Source organism: Micropterus dolomieu, linkage group LG03 (assembly GCF_021292245.1).
Source record: "Micropterus dolomieu isolate WLL.071019.BEF.003 ecotype Adirondacks linkage group LG03, ASM2129224v1, whole genome shotgun sequence".
Taxonomy (NCBI): Eukaryota; Metazoa; Chordata; class Actinopteri; order Centrarchiformes; family Centrarchidae; genus Micropterus; species Micropterus dolomieu.
The window spans coordinates 30,736,717-30,747,208 of NC_060152.1; the positions used below are offsets into that span (position 1 = coordinate 30,736,717).

General features: G+C 39.7%; 1 protein-coding gene and 1 long non-coding RNA gene across 2 annotated transcripts in view; one reads left to right on the top strand and one right to left on the bottom strand.

Moving 5' to 3' along the window:
* Nucleotides 1–10,485, top strand: part of LOC123968255 — a 21,705-nt gene extending 11,220 nt beyond the window's left edge. Inside the window, exon 3 of the long non-coding RNA XR_006824424.1 lies at nucleotides 10,441–10,485. This is a non-coding gene — a long non-coding RNA (uncharacterized LOC123968255). The remainder of the gene's footprint in view (nucleotides 1–10,440) is intronic.
* LOC123968254 (dolichyl-diphosphooligosaccharide--protein glycosyltransferase subunit STT3B-like) overlaps nucleotides 1–10,492 on the bottom strand; it is a 63,588-nt gene that overhangs the window by 43,712 nt on the left and 9,384 nt on the right. The window lies entirely within an intron of this gene.

Here is a 10,492-nt window from a genome sequence, read left to right on the forward strand (position 1 = left end):
CCAATACTACGCCTCCTTGCACACTAAGGTCAGATTACTAATAATATAGGACACAGAGCTATCGCAGCAGAAATGGCTGCTGCTCTATATATGCTTATATTAAAAAGCAGGCCATTTATACTAATACAAGCTGTGCCATCACAGGCATCAGAGTGCAAAACAAAGCATAACCATTCCCATTATGAAAGGCGGTGGAACGTGTAGGTCGATGTGGCCGCACTGGGTCTAACTGAGGAAAAATGTTGCAAATACATTTAGAGTAGTGTACTACAGCAATTGTCATTGTGAGGCCTGGAGCTTTGTTTCTTAAATTAGAGGTCACGGGCCTATCTATGGTGGGTGGCTGCCCACATGATGAAGGAGGCAATATGTTTCCATGAGTCTGGCTTCTGGGGGAAGACTGTCCTATTTGTCATTTGGCTCTCAGGCTGAAAGAGAAATTCACAGCCGGCTCTCTCTGTAAACTGGGGCTCAATGAAACACTTTACTTGGGTTTTAGAAAGCTGGTAAACTGTTAGTGGGACTCGTGCAGACTAACAAAAATGACACAATGAACCTAAAAAGCAAAAGTAAGTTTACTGTAGTAATTTGTAAGTATTTTGCAATGGTTACGCAGTAAAACCTGTATACATTAGGGCCATTTTATACTAGAAAGAGAAGTGGTTTATGTCCAACCATGTCAGAAATCAAAACTGATTATAGTTGTTCTGAACGGCCACACTGGAGGGCGGAGAGAAAAGCAGGCTGTCACAGGGAGGGGGATAACAGCACATTTCCAGACAGTCTCTCCTGGAAGGCATTCATTGTGATGCACTAGGTTGTTCACATAAAAAAAAGTGACAGAAGTAGTTGTGTAACAAATGAAAAATGAGCAAGAGAGAAGTACAAACCCCGCTTACTTCCTCACCTCTGCACAGTTAACCAATCAATGCTTCGGTGACCTCTGTGGGTTGAAAAGTTCAAGTTTGTTGCACTTCTGAACACTTGCAGTTGGGAACGTTCTGTATCAGGACACCTAGGAGTTTATTTCATGCTTATACAAAAGGGCCTTAAACAAACGGAAAAAAAAAGGTAGGCAGTATTCAAATATCGTTGCTATGGTTACCCACAGTCCTTTTGCACTCTTCCAAAACAGCGATCAGACTTTTACGATTTTAAACACCTGTCAGACAATCAGAAATAAGGATCATTGAAATATACTGTTATTATAATATTACAGCTCAGCTCTGTGGCACACTTAGGATATCCGTCTTTACACACAGCTTTAAGATGAATTTACTGCAGTATTTCCTATCTAAGTGGAACGCTTCTTGTCGATACAGATGGGCTATGTGATCTGAGATATTACAGGTCACTCTCCTCTAGTCAGTCAGATCACCAGCCAGGATTCAGCAGCATCCAATCAGCAACACAGATACATCTCCGCATTTAGATTCCTCTTATTTCTTTATCAAAAGGAAAATACGACCGCCTTCGCTAACATCCCCATATGTTCACTTTGCCATATGGGCTAACATGTAAGGGCCTGTTGCACTGCAGGCAGTCAAGTCACATGACAGGAAAAACGAGAAAAACAGAGGCAAAGGGAGCAGAAAGAAATGCGTAGGCCACGAGACAGAAATATGACACATGGAGTAAAAAAAAGAGCAAGAACAGAAGAGTAAAACAGAGAGTGCAGGGACTGGCTGGGTTACATCAAAGAGGAATGCTTTGGGCTAATCTAACTGCCAACCAGCAGCACCCTAATGGCTGGAGTAGGCACAGCGCCGCAATGAAGACCAGGGAATGATAAGAGAGACAGGAAGAGGAAGGAGGGAGGGAAGGACTACACAAGCCTAGAGTTAAGCAGAGTCTGACTTATTTCAATTAAATCATCTAATTTTCATTACCATTAGCAAATTGTAATGTTATGTAACACAAGGCAAACAAGCTCCTTTGTCTTTTATTGTCAGTGTTCAAACTGGGACAAAGAACGTTTAATCCTAATACATATTTATCAGTGAAAGCCGCAGAGACTCTGTTTGTTGGCACATTAAAACATTAATCAGATGTGAAATCAAGGCAACACCATTATGATAATTTCTAGCTTTGTTGGTACATTTAATCAGGGTACCAACATGTCTTTGATGGGAAGTAAGCTGTGCAGTCACTTCCTTTAATGTGCCGCTCATGTGGATGTAAGCAGAGGAACATGGGCATGAATATCAAGGAAGTGCAGAAGATGAGCAGGGAAGGAAATCATCGGTAGTTTTCCACTGCAGCACTGACCACAGCTTTCTCACCTTTTTCTACAGTGCTTCTCTGCTAGGGTTGTGTTTCAAGTTGACTTAAATGCAATTTATACTACTGCGTCAAAATCGACGGTGTAGCCTCTGCGTAAAAATTCAAAAATTGCACTACACTTCAAGGCGACGCGGACCGTAAGCACAGTGATTGATCGGCTGGGTAGCCTCGCAATGCCTCCGAGCCGACAGGAAGTGCCCGTGCTTTGAAGTAACTTTTACTAGCGACCAAAACAGCAGCTGTAACGCGGTGGATCAATATATTTGACCGTCACAACCTGAGCGAAATGACTCGTTTCACTATCAGAACGTGATCCACTTGGTGGATAACATTTGAAAAGGCTACACCAGCCGCACGTAGGGCTGGGCGATACCACGATAAACACATTTCATATCATTCGATATCGATAATTATCACGATAAATGTCAAATCATCATTTCTTTAAAGTTTAAAGGCTGATTTTTGCTCCTGTGTGAAAATTGAAGAAACCAGATGGTTAATCATGTGGTTAAACTTTTCTTTACGGTCAGACTGTGACAAACACTTGATGCCAAACAGTGGATCACAAATCTGAGGTAGAACATTCAAAACTATTATGATAAAATATTTTTCAACAAATAAGATTAGTACATCTTTTTTCAGTCCCTTTTTCCTCAACAAAATAAATATTTTAATAGCAAAATTAAAGGCTAATTTGTCTGATTCAAATGAATTAAACCAAATATTTATTGACAATATATTCCCGTTAGCGGGATAAAATGTGATACAAGTGAGAAATATGCTCTGTAAATGCTCTGTATTTGTATAGCGCCTTTCTAGTCTTTGACCACTCAAAGCGCTTTTACACTACATTCAACATTCACACGCATTCATTCATTGAGCCTAAGTGCTCAAACAGAAACTAACAAACATTCACACACACATGAAAAACATAAATCAGACAGCCATTAAACCCTCATCTAACTAAAAGCCTGTTTGAATAAGAGTCTTCAATTGCTTTTTAAATGAAATCAACAGAATTCACACAATGTAGTAACAGAGGCCATGGATTCCACAACCAAGGTGCCACTGCTTGAAATGATTGGTCCCTTCTGGTCTTTAGGTGAGTGTGGGGAACGGCCTCTGACCTGATGGCTTCAGAATGAGAGTGTGAAGCCGTATCAAGTCAGTGATGTACGGAGGAGCTTGCCCGTGCAAGGCTCCAAAAGTAAGGACCAGAATTTTAAATTGAATTCTAAACTTCATGGACTGGTAACCAGCGAAGTGATGCCAAAACAGGTGTAATGTGCGCTCCTTTGTTAATGTGAGTTAGAAGCCTTGCAGCTGTGTTCTGAACAGCCTGGAGATGGTAAAGCTTCTTCTTACTCAAACAAATAAGAGGAAATAAAAGCATGAATGATCATCTCCTTAATTTGGATATATTTCTCAGTTGAAAGAAAAAAAGCAGTTTCTAACTAATTGTTTAGAGTGGTCAGTGTTTCCCACAGGATTTTGAGAGACTACGGTGGGCGGACATCGATCCTCTTGAGGAGTCCGGGAGCATGCCCCTCCGGAAGAAAAACACGTACATTAAAGTTAAGTGCATTAATTTGGTGCATTTTAAAAGCAAAATAAAGAGGCTAGCTCTATGAAGAACTTTGCAGTCTTGTTAACAAGTTTGTATCCTAGTAAACAATTTGATCATAAACACACTGTGTAGATATAAATGGTGATGAAACAGCAAAAAAGTCAACTGATGTATTTAATGTTTTTCCTGCAACCCTGAATCAAGTAATTATTTGGAAGTAATTTCCATTTTATTTTTAATAGACACATGTAAGATGTTTTATACTTCCTGAGAACATAATCCAATTAATCTTATTCCCATACATGTTGTGTTAACACCTTATTTTGAAAACCAGACTTTGTCACATGTGTATCCTCGCGCTATATTCACCAAGTCCGAAGCAATTTCATAAATTATATTGTATGTTGTGCTCGTATCGTACAATTAAGACTTAACAGCCTCTCTTCAGCTAAGACTCTCATACTGTAACACTTTGTAAAGAGAGAAAATGACAGACTAAAGCCGTTAACCCTGCCTGTCAGCTCGCTCTGCTCCTTTTAACTGCATTTACCATAAAGGCTCTAATATGTGTGCACTCCAAATTTAGCAGCTAGCATGATCTCGTTCTCACAAACGAGTGACAGTGGAAACACACTGTTAACGTTACCGTAATTACCTCAAAGGAAAAGTGGTTGTCTCGAGTCGGATGCCAAAGTGTGTGAGCGTGTGAGTTTATAGCAGCATGGATCAGCGGAGCTGTCTTTAATTTTAACATATTTTTGGTTCATTTTGAAACTATGGCGGAACAAAATAGACTGTGGTGGGGCACCATCAGATCAACATACTGCCCCCATGTTCATGTGCTGAATTGCATCTTGAGGACTCGTAGGGTTAATTTCTGGAGATGTGCACAAAGGAAGGCAAGATACGCATGTCAGTCATTTGGTGTACACGATGGCGTAGTTAAAAGCAAGTATGTCCAGGGCTTAAGTCAATATGCTGCTTAATCTGGGGAATGCTACTTTCAGGGGCGATAATTACTCTTTCAGTCTTATCTGAGTTCAGCAGCAAGAAGTTGTCACTTAACCACAGTTTGATAAAGGTCAAGCAGTTAATTAAAGATGACATAAATAAAACGGTATCCTTAAACAAGCAGTACAGCTGAATATCATCCCCATAAAAGACAAGATGTAAGAAAGATACATCGCTGAACTGCCTAATTATCTGTCCTAGAAGGAAAATATACAGAAGCAAAAGAATAGGTCCCAAGACAGAACCCTGAGGTACCCCACAAGACAACCCTGCAGTTGTTCATATCATGTAATTATTATCCATCAGGAAAGTCCCACTGAGCCCATAATGAGAATTTATACAATATACACACACAACGCTCATTCAAATACCATGGAATCACAAAGACATAAGATAATGTACAGTAAACTTTCCCCCAACCACAGCACAAAGACTCTTTGTAACTGCTGTGCACAAAGTACTGCACAACAGACATGCTGAAAAATGTTTCAAGTTTGGTGTTGCTTTTTTTACCATGTTGTCTATGTATTTGGAAATTCCTCGTTTGTAAACCCTCTACCGTACTGAACTTCTAATCAGTTGATTTCTTCAATGTCAAGAAACTTAATTTCCATAATCCGGGTAAAGCCTAGTTCACACTATACGATTTTTAGCCCGAAATGCCGCACGGCGGCGGTCGCCAGTCGTGTGAACTACTCAACGATGCATCACAACAGCTTCCCGATACATTTCTGCCACATCGCCGACGTCTTCCAGATATTTGGCATGCTAGATATCTGGCAGAGTCGGCTGACTCGACATCCACATCCAGCCAATGAGAGCAGGCAGCTACTTTTTCACTGCAAAACAATTTTTACTCCCCTCCAGCTCGCTCTGTAACTCAGACAATCCCTGCTACCTGCGTGTGCTAATCCATTCTTTCACCCAGATTCTTTGTCTTTATAACTGCTCTTTATAATAACAAACAACAGCTGTTTCATGTGTAGGCTCGCGTCATTTCACATTTCACGAGTTTTCTTGACAAAACGTGGTTTGAAGACCTGCGTCTGGTGGATCAGCCGCCGTCAGCTCGTGTAGTGTTTGACCCCCTGTCACCGATCAGTCACGTAGTGTGAACGCCACAACGACCGACTCCCGTCACAAGACGGCAAGTTGTGTAGTGTGAACAGCACGGCCATCGGCTGACACTGAAAATCGTGTAATCTGCTCGAGCCTTAAGGGTTTAGAGTTAGATTTCTCCTGAGAAAGCAGATTTCTTAGCTACGTATATGCGCTTAACCGGGTCTCTGACTGGGTCCTTTAGGAAAGTATTGCTGTGACAGCGGGCATTGGGATGAAAGGAAAGATCATAACAAGAGAGCCGGAATTCTTGCTGGTTGGTAGGTGATCAAATACTTATGTCATGCAATAAAATGCAAATTAATTATTTATAAATTATACAATTTGATTTTCTGGATTTTTGTTTTAGATTCTGTCTCACAGTTGAAGTGTACCAATGATAAAAATTACAGACCTCTACATGCTTTGTAAGTAGGAAAACCTGCTAAATCAGCAGTGTATTAAATACTTGTTCTCCCCACTGTATAGGTTTCCACTGCTAAACCTTTGACAATAGGCCTGTTTCATTGAACACATTTTGACATTTTCACAGTAGGAAACACAGCTGTACTACTGAAATTAATTATGGCTGTATTCCATTAATTCAAGTCAAAATGTCTGCCGTGAAAAATGCCAATTTGTAAAACACGGCAGAGAAAAGCTAGTCTCACCACAGAGCACGTCTTCTCACAGTGTCAGCCCAACTGTTCTGATGTGTACGTAAGCATTCAAGTTCCAGAAAACATCCAATAAAGCTAAATAAAAACATTTTTTTTCCAGTGCAGTGTGACCATTTCAAATTAGATCCAAGAAATAATGTAGTCATAGATTGTAAATTTGACCAAGATGGGCCCTTAATTATGAGAAGTCAAATTACATAGCTATGGAACGGAGTGAAGACACCTTCAGTAGGACAGTACAGAGAAGGAAACAGTGAGCAGGAGAGGGACCTGCAGCCAGCCTGCATCTGTTTACTCACCAAATGAACCATGACAAATCCTCACAACTTATGCACACAAGAGCCAACAACACTCATTTGATCCCCAACACTCATTTGATCCCCTCAGATGGTAATAGATGACTTTCTTCAATGTAATGGGACAATCTGCAAGCGCAGCATATTCACTCTGAACTGATGCAGTTTGAAATGCTTGGAATCAAGCAAAGGTCCAACAAACAAGTAGCCTGACAGTGAACCACAGTACAATACATCCTCAATATATTAGAACTGACTCACTTGATGCCATTTTCTGTGAACCTGGTGGTAATTGGTTTCAGCCAAGAATTTATTTCGGTGCATCCCTACAACCCTGTGTTGTAAAATTATTTAACTTGTACCATGAATTAACGTGTCTCCCAGTGCTACTCATTAGTTCTGTTAAGTCAATATGACTTCTGTTTCGCAGCTCCAGTTCAACTACAACAGGGAAATGCAGATCCAAGTAATCCAAAGGCAAAAAAATGGATTTAAATAAGCTTTTACACAATGTGTGCTATTGGTTTGATGACACCGATCACCAATTGGCTACCATAAAACGGTCCAGAATAGGAGCTCAACAAAGCCAGGTGTAACAAAAAATGTGTTTTATTTTGCATTCCTCACTGGCTGTGGGTCTGTCTTTGGGCCTTATGGAAAAGCAAGAAAGAGCTCTTTGCCTCCTCCTGATGACTGCTAATGAGCCCAACACACAGATACTGTCAGACTCATGTCACCTGAGGAGCATCTGGGATTATGTACATACAGAAAAACAGAACGTGAATAAATGAGAAAAAAATAAAAATACAAATTTATGCTAATGTAACATTTTGATAAATGTCTGTTTTTCCACGGTCAACAATAATTTACTATATAAACTACATGTGAATGAGGATGTTGGCTCTGAAGTAAAAACTGTAGTTTTTCTGAAGGCACCGACAGTATTTGACAAGCTTTTGAAGCTTTCATTTCTCAGAATTTGTGTGAAACTGTGACCGACACAGCTGGAAAAGGTACCACTGGCTGAGGGGAACATTTTTTTTAGCTTGTGCATAAATATTTTATCATGCCAACAGACACCGCCATGGTACAAAATTTCACACAAACAAATGTTTGCACACCAATACGCTAAAATACTATTGTTGGACTGACCGTTATATCTGTGCATGCACATTTAAGACATCAAACAAACCCAAATTAATTCAATTTTCCCACACATCTGCGAGAAGTAGATATTGTTGAGGAAAGGTAATGAATTGGACAGGTGCTCTGCAGCAGACTGTATATATTTAACACTTAAAAGAAATCTGTCAATAATGGGTTAGGACATGGAGGTGTTCAGTAGACAAAGTTAAATGATTATCCATAAATACAGAAATAAAAAGAATACATTGTGTGCTTCACTTATCATGCAAGTCATCCACAGATTTAATTCACAACCACTGCAGGAGGCAAGACACGGAGTAGAAAGTGTAGTCTAGTCTAAGTATTGTGGGTGGAAGTAAAAATACAGCATAAGCACTCACATTTTAAATGTGTCTGCATAAAGAGAGACTTTGCAAGGAAAGCAGCGCATCTACTCAGTGCCTCTATACTGTCATTAGAAAAGACTGCAGAAACTAATGTGTTAGCAGTATGGAGGCATGGTGCCAGAAGAAGCTGTTCAAAGCATGAGGAAATCAAAGCAGAAAAATGCTATTATCCTACAAGAAGAACTTGTTAAAGTGGCCATTCACCAAATTTTAAGCTTCATATTCAAATCATCTGAAGTTTTGGTATGAGTTCAAAAAAGCTCAACCACAGTAAGAAAGTCTTTTCTCCATGTTATGTCTTACTGTAGATGCCAAATGGATCGTTGCCTGAAAACAAACTGCATAGCATTTTATTTCAATTCAGATGGGAGCATCCCTAATGCATAAACTGATCTGCTATGGACTAGGGATGGGAAATGATTTTTGAGTAGTCATTAAAATTATATAAAAAAAAAAGACAAAAAATTAAATAGTTGGTCAGACAGCGCCTGGTAGTAATGCATCCTTAAAAGCAACGTATGTGTTGCACGTTCAGTTACAGCGCTGAGAGATGGCCTAGATGCTCAGGTTGCAGCATAAACATGTTAAGGTCGTGTTCACCTCTGCAGAGGAAATAAAAGTTCCTGTCCTATTTGAAGTAAGGGTCAAGGAAAAAAATATATATAAATCCTACACTTGTCATAATCCAAATCAGTAGCGATCATCAGACCCTCCAGCAAACAAAGAATAATTTTAGCTATTTGTTGCACCTCATAAGTCACATGGCCTTTTCATGCCCTGTGCCTGATATCACCTTATTATCAAAATCCAGGACCTTTAAGACAGTTTAGTAACAATTTTGCCTGAGTTAAAAACCATTACTTGCTCTGCTTTACAAGGTCATGAAGGTTGCCTCCAATCTGAGAGCAGTTCATTGAGAAGCAACTACTGCCTTAGCATCTTTGATGTCAGCAGGGTCAGACCACACACTGAGACAATTCTCCGAGAGACATAAAGAGAAGCCAATTAGATGCTGACAGGGGAAAACACAGCAAAGCAGGAGGAGAGCAGGGAGGTCTAAGAGGTGAGGGTGGTGGGGTGAATGGAAAACAAGCTGACATTCAGGAGGTGTGTGTGTGTGTGTGTCTCACTAGCCTAGTTATAGAGCTGGCGGTGAACCAACGGCTGGCTGTATATAGAGGAAGCTGAGTGAGCCTAACTATGTTAAAGTGTAGAGTAAGAGTGTCCCATATAATATTGTTCACGATAATACCAGCTTATTTTTAATAGGATACAAAAAAAATCCTATTAAAAAGCTGGACCCTACATACAGCATCCCTAAATTTTTCAATGACACGTTTGAAGAATGTCATGATAAAGTAGCAGCCTCCCATGCAGAGAATACTACGCCTTGTCCTCGGACATATGGTCAAGCAGGACTACAGATCCCTATCCAAGCTTGATCCTACACTACGTTAACAGAATTAGGAAGCTGTGCAGCTCTTGCCTGGTGACGAGCTACACAGGCGAAAATATAGAAAATGCTATGACCCAAATGCTACAACTGATAGTTAGGACAAACTGTCAAAGATATCAAACATAAGTGAGTTACATAACATCCCTGATTAATGTAATTCTATAATTACTTTCACAAGGATGTTATATAAATGTCAGCTATCCAATATCATACAGGAAATCCATGTGAATATCAGAAATAGGCTTATATCAGATTAAAAAGCACAATGGCAAGGTTACTAAACTCAATGACAACACATCAAAATCACTATATTACTGAAATATTAGTTTATTTTCACTAATGGAGATCCAGGTGCATTTATAAATACTTAAAATTGTTAAATGAAGGTAATGTTGCATAGATATTTTAACTGTATTAACAAATAAATACATTTTGGTGCTAGGCTAAAGTTCAACTAAAATAAATTTTTATAAAAACACGATATCTAACTGCCAGACATCTCTCTCTCCCTCTGCAGAGAGAAGTATTAAGGACACCAGTGTTGGCAGAGCAGTGGGGAGGTAGAAAAA